Below are 12,809 nucleotides of genomic sequence, written 5' to 3' on the forward strand. Positions count from 1 at the left end.
CCGTTTTTCCATTCAACAGACATCCATATACATGAGAACAAAATAATGTGTGTTTAAGAAGGTGTCAGACTCATTATGAGGCGAAAGGTGATTTGACCAGTTGCTCAAATTAATTAGCATCATAAAAGCAGTGATCATCAAAATAATTCAGCATTTTAAATGCCCTTCTTTGTCCCTCTTATTGCCCTGGGAATCCCCTGAAAATTTACTGTCTTGGCGATGGCAGGACATGTGAAGTTTTGAAGTGGCACATCTGTATCACGGGAGCCTTTCACGTTTTTGTGAGACGTTTGGAATAAAAACAAATGTATGTATTGGGTCGGGATCACATCGTGGTGAAATATCTTGCAATCAGTGAACCCCTGTCGCCGATCAATCAATCGTGCGAGAATCACAACGATATATTTAGCCCGATTTCAAGAGAGAAACTCGTGCAATGTGAAATGCTTAACGATCTGTTCACTCGCCGACCATTTCAGATATCGTACAGTGTGTAGAGGTCTTTAGGGTTAGGGTTAGTTATAATGAGGCCAGTCAGACCAACAGTCATACTGTATGTGTAATGAAATTACAATGTGTTACACCCGGTTGATACCTGGATACATCTATTCATTTGTATATTATGCAACTTTCACTGAATAACTATAGCTAAGAACTGTGTTGATCTGGGCTAATATGTAATCATATAACGGTGTCGTATTGCTTTTGTTCGTAACAGCTGTGTGTTTGTATTTTATTTCATTTTTTAAATTATTATCATGTTCCTACTTCCTCAAAGGAGAAAGGAGTTGAATCATTAAAACTATGAATGTGTCTCTTTGTTCCAATAGTGTTTTATCAACACACACAGACATCAACACTTCACTCCAACAGACACTGACTGGCTGTTAGACAAACATCACAAACAACTACACACCTGCTCCAGATACCAGGTAACTTTATTTTATTGCTCATGAGTCAAACAACCATTGTGTTTCTGCAGAGTCTTGTACTGTACTGCCTTGCTCATGGTTTCTTTGAAAACAGACATTTTGTTTGAGTCATGTCATGTACTGTACAGGCCACACCTTGTGTGTGTGTGTGTGTGTGTGTGTGTGTGTGTGTGTGTGTGTGTGTGTGTGTGTGTGTGTGTGCGTGCGTGCGTGCGTGCGTGCGTGCGTGCGTGCGTGCGTGCGTGCGTGCGTGTGCGTGTGTGTGTATCCTTAGGATTACGGTCGAAAGGGAGTGCAGGAAATGGAATTGGTACTAAGCAAGGTGTGTTTGTGGCATTCCCTATGGGCAGATAGGCAAGTGTTTTAGAGGTGTGCTCTAGAGGCCCCTCAACATGTGAGTCCAGTTTAGGGATGTTTGGATTTTGTTTTTATGATCTAATATGGTGGTTGTTTTGTTGTTAAAAACAGCCGCTCCCCACACTTTTGTGAAGGCAATTATAGGCGAACAGTATGTTGTTTAGAGCAAGGGTTCCCACACCTTTCAGGCTGTAGACTGGAGGAGCCAGCCCTATCGAAGGTCTTGAAGGGCGGATCCAAAGCCTTGTGCTCGGTACCAGCGGCACTTCCTATTGCTTCACCAATCTATGTTCCCGCCTCCCCTCCCCTAAGGAGGGATACCAAGACTGGCTGTTCACTGACATTACTGACACACTGACACTATTAGCTACTAGCCAGCACACAATTTGATGTGAGAACCAGAGAGAGAGAGAGAGAGAGAGAGAGAGAGAGAGAGAGAGAGAGAGAGAGAGGGAGAGAGACAGAGAGAGACAGAGAGAGAGAGAGAGAGAGAGAGAGAGCGAGAGAGAGAGAGAGAGCAGTTGCGTACGTGTTTGTTTGTGAGACGTATACCAACGGAAATAAATCCTGGACTTTATTGTGTTTTATGATTTGTGTGGATTATTTGCTTCAACAAATGGAGTTCATTGAGCCTATAGGCTATATTATGTATGAACACATTATTTTGTGTCATGTCACTCATAGTGGTTTATGTTAAGGATGCATAATAACATAAACTTTACTGTTTAAGATTTCACACATTAAGTATTCCCGGGTTTTGGTGCCGAGATGGTTTAGGTGCCCACTGGACCTGTAGACAGACAGACAGACAGACAGACAGACAGACAGACAGACAGACAGACAGACAGACAGACAGACAGACAGACAGAGTGTGATGAGGAAGAGGGAAAGGAGTAAAGTTCACCATTCATATCTCATAAAATCTATAATATAATAAAGAAATAAACACAAGGCCAGCTATAATGCAAATACAGTAGCATTTATTACAGTGTGTTTATGACTGATTAGGTCTCCAGAGTTAATATTTAACTGTATGACAGACATGTACTGTACCACCATCTAAACCTCTCCTCCTTCTGCCTCTATAAACGTCATCCTTTCATCCCCTTTTTACTTCCTCCATCCTGCATAGAGGTGAGTGTCATGGGGTCCGCTCATAATCCTGTTATCCTATTATTCTGACTATTAGGTTAGGGTTAGGGTTAGTTATGAGGCCAGTCAGACTGTATGTGTAATGAAATTACAATGTGTTACACCCAGTTGATACCCAGATATCTATTAATGTGTATATTATGTAACTTTCACTGAAGTCACTAGCTAAGAACTGTATTTATCTGGGCTAATATATGTAGTAATATAGCGGTGTCATATTGCTTTTGTTCGTAACAGCTGTGTGTTTGTATTTTATTTCATATTTTAAAATGTATGTGAATTATTATCATGTTCCTACTTCCTCAAAGGAGAAAGGAGTTGAATCATTAAAACTATGAATGTGTCTCTTTGTTCCAATAGGGTTTTATCAACACACACAGACATCAACACTTCACTCCAACAGACACTGACTGGCTGTTAGACAAACATCACAAACAACTACACACCTGCTCCAGATACCAGGTAACTTTGCTCTCGAGTCAAGCAACCATTTTGTTTCTGCTGAGTCTTGTACTGTACTGCCTTGCTCATGAGTAGCAACACTCCAAGAACAAAATAAAACACTTCTAGGAGCACGGCTCAAATGTATTATTATGTGAAGAGAAAACACTTAAAGTCTTTTCATTGTTTCATTTTCCTCACCCGGAGGAACAACAGACATGTTGAGACTCTTCCTCTGTCTGGCTGAGTGGAAACACATGAGGTTTCTTTGAAACAGACAACTGTACACGCCATCATATTTGAACTGGGACCCCCAAAATAATCATATTTGAACTGTGGACCCCCCATAATAACCATATTTGAACTGGGGACCCCCCACCCTGACAAGCACTTGGAATTGTAGGAGTTGAGGCTTTACATTTAGTTTGACTTTGTTCTACAGATAAATATTATGAAAATAGCTGATCTACAAGCTCGCAATGTGAGGCGTTGTGAGCAAAGTTTGAGCATTATTCATATGTTTGTTGGTTACTTGTTATGGTCTTATTATTAGTTTATCTTTTTTGTTTTTGTTTGTATTTTTATTTTATTTTTAGAGGTATTAAAAAGGTCTTAAAAGTCATTAATTGTAACTTTATATATGTGCAGATCCCCTGTATACACTTATACTGTATGCTGGTTTGTTTACTGTTGAGTGAGAAAACAATGTTGCACATTAAGCTAATCATCTGGGGACCCCCATAAATAATCTGGGAACCCCCTGGGGGTCCGAACCCCCAGTTTGGGGACCACTGGTTTAGAGGCCCCTCAATGTGAGAGTAAAGTCCAGGGCAGATCAGACGCTGAAATTAGGCCATATATGTGGACGTCAATCATAGCCAATCAGAATTGAATATGAACTAGAACAGTTTTATAGCCACAGGTCTCCGCCAGGCCTGGTTGTCTACCCAGGGCCCGCACACTGTGGAAGGCAGTCATAGCCAATTGGACACATCTTGATCACATGACCTGAGAGATAATGTGTATCAATTTGTGTGAGTTTAATAACCAATAAGTTTGACTAATAAAGCTTGATCACATAAGAGATAAGATTTGTGTAAGTTTAAGACTAAATGTGTAGAAGTATCCTCTGTCTTATGGAGCAGATAGCAGAGTGGTTAATAGACTAAATGTATAGAGGTATCCTCTGTCTTATGGAGCAGATAGCAGAGTGGTTAATAGACTAAATGTGTAGAAGTATCCTCTGTCTTATAGAGCAGATAGCAGAGTGGTTAATAGACTAAATGTGTAGAAGTATCCTCTGTCTTATAGAGCAGATAGCAGAGTGGTTAATAGACTAAATGTGTAGAAGTATCCTCTGTCTTATAGAGCAGATAGCAGAGTGGTTAATAGACTAAATGTGTAGAAGTATCCTCTGTCTTATAGAGCAGATAGCAGAGTGGTTAATAGACTAAATGTGTAGAAGTATCCTCTGTCTTATAGAGCAGATAGCAGAGTGGTTAATAGACTAAATGTGTAGAAGTATCCTCTGTCTTATGGAGCAGATAGCAGAGTGGTTAATAAGGCACGTACCACATATAGGCTCTGATACCTGACAGAGAGTCCCTGGTTCAATTCCTGGGGCCGGCGATGAACCTTTGCTGCATGTCTCTCCCTGACTCTCTGTCCCTGTCTCTCTACATCGTGTTAGTACTGTATCTATAAAGACTGAAAAAATAACAAAAACTAAAGCTCGTAGTAGTGGCAAAAAGTGTGTTTAGAAGAATGATTGACCGTTAGTTCACAAACTTTTTAGCTTGAGACCCAAAAGATAAATTTGATATCTGCCTGGGACCCAAACTAGTGAAAATAGCCGATCTACAAGCTCACAACCCGCCACGATGTGACGTGTTGTGAGCTTGTAGATCTGTTATTTGAACTACTTTACGATTTTGTTGACATGTTTTTGTTGCTTATTTTTGACCCACAAATGGGTCCTGAGCCACTGTTTGGGAAACACTGTTCTAGACTGATGGAAATGGGTGTGGCCTATATGCACCATGATCCAAAGAATTCAGTGAAAATAGTTCTTTGTCGTTTTGTCGTGAGACACTCCCTATGGGAAACAGCGCCATCTGGCGATGTAACAGAGCTACACAATACGCTCCCGGGGCCCATCTATTGGGCTAGAGGGTATGTCACGTGACCGGCCATCCCCTCCCCTCAGCGGGAGGGCATAAAAGGCCCCGGTCGTGACGTCAACTTCCTCTTTCAGTTCCTCTGTTCGCAGATGTTAACGGCTACACGCTTATCAAACAAACTGAAATCATCCTTTATCCACAAACTCTACGCTTCAGGACCTAAAACTTGAGAAGCCAGCTTTAGCCCAAAGCGGAGACTAGGTTAAGTTCCCCACGGGTCTTCTCGGCTATCTAAAAACTCTTTCTACGATCTTTTCTCTACCTCGTGGTTACCGGCGTTAGCCCTTAGCTGTTTTTGCTTAGCCTAGCCGCTAGCTCTTTAGCTTAGCTCTCTAGGCTACCCCCACAGCGCTAACCCCCCTTTTTCCCGCTGAGCTAACTCCCCGTGTAGGGCCGTTAGCATAGCCCCTTGTGCGAGCCGGCGTTAGCCCTTAGCCTAGCCTAGCCGCTAGCTGTTCTAGCTCAGCCCTTGGCTACCCCCATAGCGCTAACTCCCTTTTCCCGCCTAAGCTAACTCCCCGAATAGAGCGGTTAGCCTAGCTTTGTCGCTCCCTTTTCCACGATGACGGCTCCGTTTAAGATCCCCAGAGCCACCCCGTACCACCTGGGCCCTCTGCCGGCTAGACAGTGTGGCCTACCCGACTGCTCTGCCAGTATCGACGGAGACGATACACACGCCATCTGCGTGGCATGTCTCGGCGTCGCACACGCTTTTTACGCGCTCTCCGACCCCGAGTCTTTCTGCGAAGCATGCGCCCGGTTCTCGGCGAGACTGCTTCGACACAGATATGGCCAGGCTACTGCCTGTGCTACTAGTTTAGGAGACACCGACGGTTCTCGCTCGGTTCCCCCGAAACCCACCCGCATCCCTAAACCGTTCTCTGCTGCGGCTAGCGGTGGAGCTCCCCGCTCGCAGCGCTCGGCGGGGACCATGGCCCCGACCACACCAGGCCCTTTAGCGGGCAGTTCTAGCCTAGCAAAGGGCCATGATGATTATAAAGCGGCTGCCACTGTCCTCGTAGCTGGCCCTCAGCTTACTCAGAATCAGGCTAGCCCCCCTCTTCCCCTCCTCTCCCCTGCCGTTACACCGCCTCGACCCAGCGGCCTTCTCCAGCTGGAAGACGGGGAGCAGTCCATGGACGAGGACTTCTCCGTCGTCGACGAGGAGTACTACGGTGACGACCTCGAGGATGAGGAAGGGAACGGATTCGACGAGGAGGACCTTCCATCTGCTCAGCTGTCCTCCGACGTCGTCATGATGAGCCCGGTGAGGGCACACGAGGGACGGGCCGCGTCCTCCGGCACTTCCACCCCTCAGCCCCCTGTTCCAGCGAGCTCTGCAGACCTGCCTGATGGAGCCCCACTGCGCCCTAAGCTCTCTGTGTCTACTACATTCGAGAAAGCAGTGGGCAGATGTGGCCAAACGCTCCAGGCGGAGGAGCCACAAGCCTCCTCCTCTGCTCCAGCACCATTCCCAGGCATGGCTGCCCAGGAGCCTCGCCGCCCCCGCTTCAGGAAGCTTCCAGTGGCTAGCGGTTTCAGAGAGGCTCTCCACTCTTCCTGGGAGGCCCACTCCAGTCCTTCGAAGCTGCCCTTCGACATCGGCGTGGCAGGAGCGGAGGGACTGGGCCTCGAACTTCCCCCCATGGACTCGATCCTAGCTACCAGTCTGTCAAATATGAGCAAGGACCGGGTCTCCATCGTCGCATCCAAGTCCCACTTCGTCCAGAAAAGGGACAAAGATGCGTCCACGTCCACGGGGAAGGTCTATCATGCTAACGCCCAGGTAGCCAAGTCACTCAACGCCAGCACGTTCCTGCAGGGCTCCCTCAGCGTGTTGATCAAAGGCATGCTGCCGGCGCTGGGCGAGGATGCTGAGGAAATGGAGCTGCTGATACAGCTCATCATTCAGCTAAACCAGTTCGCCACCAACTGGACCGGACGGGCCATGGACCTCGCCGCTCTGCAGGAGCGGACCAGATGGCTGGACCTCGTCCATTTCCCAGGTGAGCAGGGACAGGAGGCCAGAAAACAACTGCTGGCTCTCACCCTGGTCCCTGAGAATCTCTTCAAAGAAGGGACCAAGTATCTCAAGTCCTCCACGGACGAGAGGAAGGCGACTCAGGAGGCAGCATGTGACGTCTTCGAGCCGCTCGCCTCCACCTCCTCCAGCTCCAGCTCCAGGAGCCGAGGAGGACGACCTGCTAACAGGGGAGGGCGCTCCTCCTCTCGCCAGTCCAGACCGAGACACACACACACGATGCGCCCGCATCGAGCAGCTCCAGGGAGAGGGTCCACGACACGGCCGGTCCTCGGCCCCGTCCCTCTCGCACCACTTCCACCACTCGGGCTCCTCGTCGTGGAAGTTCCTCCCGCCCTCGTCGCGGGAAGGATTTTTGACATTTGCCCCTCTGTTCCTCCCTTGGCGAGGCAGACACTAGAGGACACGCAGCACTGCCAACCGCTCCACCCAGGGCTGCTCGGTCAGCCTGGACTTTCGCGGACCCCCCCTTTACTGTTGGGGAAGAGACAGGGACCTTGTTTATTTCTAGAGGACAGAGTCAAGGACCATTCCTCCACAGCCAAACAGAGCAAAATGTCGCACATTTCTGTCAGGTCTGTAAAAAAGAAATACCCTGTGATTGTGGCAATAAATGCGCTGAAATGTACAAAACCTTGTCTTATTCCACCTCTGCCTGTGTACCAAGGAGAACGAGGACCGTCCACGTGGCGGCCCCCCGTTCTCGGAGGTCTTCCTATGAGCCCACAGCATTTGGAAAACCCGGTTCGCGGTTTTCCAAATGCGTGTGGGACAGAAATACTGAATGTATTGTCTCCAATGAAGGTAATAATAAAATCAGTTGTAAAAACAGTATCACCCCTGTCCGCCAGAGGGCGCCTTTGCTCCTTGGCACAGGGGTCACGCCCGTTTTTACAACCGATTCCGCCATCTTGGAGAGGGCGCCAAAACGCTTTTGCATCACAGGGCCCTCCCAAGATGGCCGAACGGAAGGTAAACAAGCTAAACACTTCCGTTTCCGACCGGAGACGGACGTCGAGCGTCCCCCACCGGATGTTGACGTCGGGGAGGTACCGCGTACAGTCTCACGTGACCTCCCCGAATCCGACTATTTCCGTTTCCAGCCGGAGACGGACGAGGAGCTTCTCCGACCGGATATCTACTTTGGGGAGGCACCGCGTGCGGGATCACGTGACTTTCCCGAATCCTTCTGTCAGTCAGGTAACACCCGTACTGCCTCTAGCGAGCGTCACACGCTCGGCTACGTCAGAGCTTGCGAGCTCGTCACTGGTCGCCATGACAACGGACAGACAGCGGGGGGAGAGAGCAGCTGTTTTAATCCGCTCAAACCCCCTAGCTCGCTGTCTAGCGCAATGGAAAGCTTGCGACCCGTCTCATTGGGTACTCCGCACCATACAGAAGGGTTACAAACTACAGTTTTGCATGAAACCCCCGATGTCAGACAAAGTGATTTTCTCCAGCGCGACAGGCGCTGCGGCGATCACGTTAAGAGAGGAGGTTCTCTCTCTCCTAAACAAAGGCGCCATAAGAGAGTTGTCCCCAGATCAGAAACGCCTGGGTTTTTACTCGAAATATTTTCTGGTCAAGAAAAAGGGGGGGGGTGTACGTCCCATTCTGGACCTGAGAGGTCTAAACAGATTCCTAACGAAATTCAAGTTTCGCATGCTGACGAACGAGACGCTGTTACGCACGGTGCGTCAGGGCGACTGGTGGACCAGTATAGACTTGAAGGATGCGTATTTTCACATTCCCATCTACCCACCACACAGAAAATTTCTGCGCTTCGGGTTCGAGGGGCGGGTGTACGAGTACACGGTTCTCCCGTTCGGGATGTCCCTGAGCCCCCGTGTTTTCGTGAAGTGCACCCAGGCGGCTATAGCCCCCCTGAGGAGACAGGGAATACGCATGTCGACGTATATCGACGATTGGCTCCTGGCGGGAGACTCCAGCCAGGAGGTAGCGCGTCATACGGAGATGACCATCTCACATCTGACGTCACTGGGTTTCAACGTGAATTTTCAGAAAAGCGTGTTGGTCCCATGCCAACAAACCTCTTTCATAGGGATTGCTTTGGACTCGAACACGATGGTGGCACGCCTATCCAGGGACAGGATAGACAGTTTCCTAGCCTGTGTGAGGTCTTTTCAAGTAGGAAAGAAAATCACGTACAGACTGTGCTTGCAGGCGGCGGGGCTCATGGCCTCAGCCATACACCTAATCCGCCTGGGCAGATTGTTCATGAGACCTTTTCAGCGGTGGGTGCGAGATCTCCGCATTCCACCTACCATGGGATCTCGACAAGTTCTAGTGTCTCCACGTTGCATGGAGGCACTCGAACCCTGGTCACGAGCACCTTTTCTGTCAGAAGGTGTCAGACTGGGGGCGGTGCTCTCGAGGAGATGTGTCACGACGGACGCCAGCTTGTCCGGCTGGGGCGCCGTCTACGAAGGTCGCGCGGCCAGGGGAGTGTGGGGCCCCGATCTACGGCTGGCCCACATAAACTACCTGGAGATGATGGCGGTGTTTCTCGCACTGAAACAGTTCGAGGCGCACCTCAGCGGTTGCCATGTCCTGGTGAGGACGGACAATACCACGACCATGTGCTACGTCAACAAACAGGGAGGTTTAGGCTCCCGTGTGTTGGACAACCTGGCCCGAGAACTGACGATGTGGTGCGACTCCCGCCTACTTTCGGTCCGGGCGGTCCACGTCCCGGGCCTCCTGAACGGCGGAGCGGACCTTTTGTCCAGGGGCAAGCTTTATTACTCGGATTGGTCACTCAACCCGAAAACAGTGCGCGAGATCTGGTCCAGGTTCGGTCGACCCCAGGTCGACTTGTTTGCCTCAGCAGGGAACGCGAAGTGCTCTCGCTTTTTCTCGATGAAGGCAACGGATCTCTCGTTGGGGCTGGACGCGATGGCTCACAGGTGGCCGAGGGAACTGCTATATGCATTCCCGCCGCTGGAGCTGATCCGCCCAACGTTGGAGAGAGTCAGGCTCCAGGGCCTGACCGTACTGCTGGTTGCTCCGGGTTGGGGCGTGTGGAGGTCGGAGATAACTCCTCTGCTCTACGCCAAACCCTGGTCCCTCCCTCCGATAACGGACCTGCTGACGCAGGCGGGGACCGAGATCAACCACCCCAGCCCCCGGGACCTAGACCTGTGGGTCTGGCCCGTGAGAGGGCCAATCTAGATGCTTGTGGCCTGCCCCCTGATGTGATAGCTACTATTCAGGGGGCTAGGGCCGGATCCACTCAGGCTGCTTATGACATAAAATGGAATATTTTTGTGTCATGGTGCCAGGAACAGTCACCGGCGGTGGTGGCTTTTCGGGCGCCAGTTCGTAGCATTCTGATTTTCCTGCAGAGCAGGTTGAATCAGGGCTTGACCTATTCGACGGTCAAGGTCTACTTAGGTGCCATCTCAGCTTGCCACGACGGTTTCGAGGTCGGAACGGTTGGCAAGCATCACCTGGTGCGACGGTTCATGGGCGGGGCCAGACGGGCCAGGCCGTCTAACAGGCCTCTGTTTCCAACCTGGGATCTTGCAGTAGTGCTTAATGCTCTCTGCCTTCCTCCCTTTGAACCCCTCGAGACGGTGAGTCTCGAGGTGTTGAGTTTGAAAACTATCCTCTTGGTGGCCCTGGCTACGGCCAAGAGGGTCAGTGACCTGCAAGCACTCTCGGTGAGTTCGGAGTGCTTAAGGTTCTCTGGGGATGGCAGACGGGTTCTGCTGAAACCAAACTTGGCGTTTGTTACCAAGACCGGGGTGGTTGCACCGGCTCCGGTCGAGTTGGTTGCTTTTCACCCACCTCCTTTCGCTTCGGCGGAGGAGGAGCGGTTGCACTGTCTCTGTCCAGTAAGGGCGCTGAAGCTCTACTGTCAGAGGACGGCGTCTAGTAGGTTGTCAACACAGTTGTTTGTCTCCTACGGCCGGGGTAACCAACGGAAGGCGGTTGCCAAGCCAACGCTTTCCAGATGGATTGTGGAGGCCATAAAGCTCGCCTATACTAGTAGTGGGACCCCAGTACCTGTTGGACTGAGGGCACACTCGACTAGGGGAGTGGCTACCTCCTGGGCCCTCTCTAGAGGGGCTTCGGTCCAGGAGATTTGCACGGCTGCTGATTGGTCGTCTCCTTCGACTTTTGCAGCTTTCTACAGCCTGGACGTGGCGGCCTCCTCAGTGGCGCACGCAGTCCTGGGCGTGGCAGCCTCATCTACTTGAGGTGCCTTTCTCCTCCTGATGTGATCCCGTGGGGCTAATGATCTGTTGGGTCTCTGGGAGCAGGGGGGCCCTGTTCCCTTATGAATGGGTTGGTAGGTGACGGACCTTGTCTTCTATTAGCTGAATAAGGCAGACTTCGGTCTGTCAGGGTCTCTTTTATCTCATCCCTTGTGCCGCGCCCGGGTCCGGTGGACCTGGGCGTCCCTGAGGCGGGGGCCCGCCGTGTGCGGGTCCCTGAGCCAAGAGGGGCACGTGCGGTTTTTCCTGGGGATACAATGGTTTGAACGCTTCCGGGGGGTTTATAGATCCCATAGGGAGTGTCTCACGACAAAACGACAAAGAACTGAGGGTTACGTAGGTAACCTGGTTCTTTTAGTTTAGGAGTGAGACACTCCCCAAACACCCCTTTGTTTCGCTACTGCGAACAGAGGACCTGTGTGAAAGAGGAAGTTGACGTCACGACCGGGGCCTTTTATGCCCTCCCGCTGAGGGGAGGGGATGGCCGGTCACGTGACATACCCTCTAGCCCAATAGATGGGCCCCGGGAGCGTATTGTGTAGCTCTGTTACATCGCCAGATGGCGCTGTTTCCCATAGGGAGTGTCTCACTCCTAAACTAAAAGAACCAGGTTACCTACGTAACCCTCAGTTTTTATTGTTTGCCCTACGGTTCAACGTGTGTGTGTGTGTGTGTGTGTGTGTGTGTGTTGTTTTATTTAATTTAACGCAATGTGTTTACAAGTGCATGAAGTTCTACATACTGTAGATCTTTTAGATCTTTATTTTCTGTCAAAGTGTTTCAGATGTATTTGACAGACAGACAGACAGACAGACAGACAGACAGACAGACAGACAGACAGACGTCAGTGGTGTTGATGGTTTTTACACTGATTATCATTTCATAATGGTGTTGCTATCAGAAAGTTAAATAAAAAGATCTAAAATCATATCTGAGCAGATGTATTGACCTCACAATTCTGTCTCTACACAGATATTCTGAAGCAAAGAAATGGATCCGTTTGCAGAAGAAACACATCCTATAATACAGCTCATTATCAACAATGACCTTGACAAACTGAAGACTTTAGTTAAAGTGGTAGATAAACTTTACCAATGCAAAGAGAAAGAGGCGAATGGTCACATAACTCTCTTGTCAGCTGCTGTAATATTTCACAAGATGGACATTTGTGACTTCCTTCTGACAGAGGGTGCAGACCCAGATTGGGGTGATGGTGGCCCACTTCCTCTGTATTATGCCTGTCATTCAGCACCAGTTGAATATGTGAGGAGACTAATTAAAGCAGGAGCAAGGATACATCTGTATGATCCCACAACAAAGTTGACACCACTTCACGCTGCTGCTCTCAATGACAGGCAAGATGTTATGAAAGTCCTTATTGATGCTGGTTCATTCACATATCTACTCCGTACTAATCATCCTCAACATCATATGGTCAATAACAAAATAAGTGAGTTGGTTGATA

At 49.6% G+C, this 12,809-nt stretch overlaps 1 long non-coding RNA gene across 2 annotated transcripts in view; it reads left to right on the top strand.

The window, feature by feature from the left end:
* The window catches only part of LOC311034849, a 49,114-nt gene extending 36,689 nt beyond the window's left edge, over positions 1 to 12,425 (top strand). The window contains exons 4-6 of one of the 2 annotated variants that reach the window (XR_014599638.1): positions 831 to 932; positions 2,802 to 2,903; positions 12,317 to 12,425. This is a non-coding gene — a long non-coding RNA (uncharacterized lncRNA). The remainder of the gene's footprint in view (positions 1 to 830; positions 933 to 2,801; positions 2,904 to 12,316) is intronic. The other variant, XR_014599639.1, reaches the window with a different exon arrangement.
* Positions 12,426 to 12,809: the final 384 nt, after the last annotated feature.

Source organism: Gymnoscopelus microlampas (genome assembly GCF_963454915.1).
Source record: "Gymnoscopelus microlampas genome assembly, chromosome: 19".
NCBI lineage: Eukaryota > Metazoa > Chordata > Actinopteri > Myctophiformes > Myctophidae > Gymnoscopelus > Gymnoscopelus microlampas.